Raw genomic sequence first — 2,107 nt, 5'->3', positions numbered from 1 at the left:
ACCATTATACAACAGAGGCCCTTGATAGTTGGGACAATTTTAATTCCCAAATTTTTCACAAGGTAAGCGTTTTACGCGTGAAACCTCAAATGCACCGCGAGGACGAGAGACGCATGCGCACAACCAACATGACGTTCTCTCTCTAATAACTTTTCCGCCGGTGACGTCACAGACTATGGGTGACGTCCAATCAAGGGACGCTACTCTTCCTCTAATCTCATTCCCTATTGTTCTTTTTGAAAATACTAAATTATTGAGAAACTAGGGAGCAGGCACCGGTGTAAGATAAAGATCTGAACACGTGTGTATGAAAAAAACCCAGTTTGTATTGACTGGGGATCGAACCTCAGACCTTCTGATTACCGGTCAGCACCATAGCATGGTAGCACGCCTGACCGATAATTAGAAGGTCTGAAGTTCGATCATCAGTCGAGGCAGACTGATATTATAGGTTGTTTTTTTTTTCTTGTATTTTACTTTCTTGCTTTGGCACCTTTTATACATACTCTGGGTGGGGATCCTGACCTCCCATAGCGGGCAGGGAGGTACATACTGTCTTCTACCCCCCTATGTCTTGTTTTCCAACATGCTTTCTGTCTTTGTCTTGAAATGAGATTACTTGTTTTTGTCCTGATACCTTGGCTGGGAGGGAAACAGTCAAATGTATAGTTAGTTTTGGGAGATGCTATTTTTTTTCCTTGTAAATCATCTCTCTGTTATGCACTCTATTATGTTTTATTTATGTATTATATATGATTTGTAAACATTTGAGTGTATTCCTCTTAGTGGGGACCTGTGCTTGTGTCTGGATGAGACTTTTAGGTGGTCTCAATCTAAGTACACTGATAGTGTGCTCTTGGAATCTAGATCTGTTCCCTTTTGAACCAATTCCCCTTTGTCTGCCTTATTCTTGGATGCTTTAATTGTAATTCTGGAACTTTTTACAATCCCATTTTTTCCCATTTTACTGGCGCGGATATAACCTTAATGTGTTGCAAGCGCCGTAAAACACTCAAAAACAAACAAACAATTTCGTACACACTTGTTCAGATCTTTATCTTACAGCAGTGACTGCTCCCTCGGTGATGAAGACTTTGCAGCAACTTTTAAACATCAAGGTAATAGTAAAAGTATAAGTGTATGCAATTTAGTTATTAAGGGGCGGTTTAAGTCTAGTTAGTAGGAAAATCATTCAAAAAATTGATTTTAAGATTTTAGTAGAAAACGATATTTTATTATCTTAGAAATAATATCATCGACGTCCAACTTCTTAAAATAGACTATAAAGACACGAAAAACACCTTCGAAAAGGGTGCAGGCATCAAGAAAAGTGTCATTTTTCTAAGAATATGGTATACTGTGTCAAACGTTTCTCAGAATCTATTCAATGAAATCGTCTGAGAATTTCCACAGTTATTGCAAAGGTATTATGTCACCATAGAGAGATTTTTTTGATAAGGTATGTGTATTTTGAATTATAATCCAAATTATAAATTGTTTACATTAGTATTGTAACACCATTTTGATTCTTAACCTTGTAACGTTCTAATAAAAATAAAATCAATAATCTATAAAAATATTATAAAATATCTCGATGGTGACATACAATGCTACAAAGTTGATAAGAGTGAAGAATATTGAGGTCATTCCTTCATTAGTTTTTGTGGAACGTTTGCCATAAGATTGTTATATTTTTTTATGCCAGACCACCAAATAAGGTCGCAAAACGGGAATCAACAAAGATAATATATATTTTTCATCAAAAATGTTGTTTTTCAAACTATAATGACGATACAGAATGATTAAAACTGCCCAATATAGGTAATTAATTTTTTTTTCGGAAAAGACCCAAACCGCCCCTTAAACCAAAAAAAAAAAAAAGATGAGATACTGAGAACAAAATACGTCCAATCTTTTGTAAAAAACCCCTCAATAATCTTGAGGTTGCTAATGTTCTTTACTAATATTTTATCCAGTGGCGTGGCATGCTTACATGTACAGTATAAGGTGGTGGCAGTATCAGAAGAAAATGACTTAAAATATACTATATTATTTGTAAAAAGAAAAGGAAGCAAATAAAATTAAAGAAAAGGATTACTTAAATTAG

Source organism: Berghia stephanieae, chromosome 8 (genome assembly GCF_034508935.2).
Source record: "Berghia stephanieae isolate SIO BIC M18660-M18661 chromosome 8, UCSD_Bste_1.3, whole genome shotgun sequence".
In the NCBI taxonomy this organism is placed as follows: domain Eukaryota; kingdom Metazoa; phylum Mollusca; class Gastropoda; order Nudibranchia; family Aeolidiidae; genus Berghia; species Berghia stephanieae.
The sequence above is the reverse complement of the archived record's forward strand: the minus strand, read 5'-3'. Positions refer to the sequence as shown.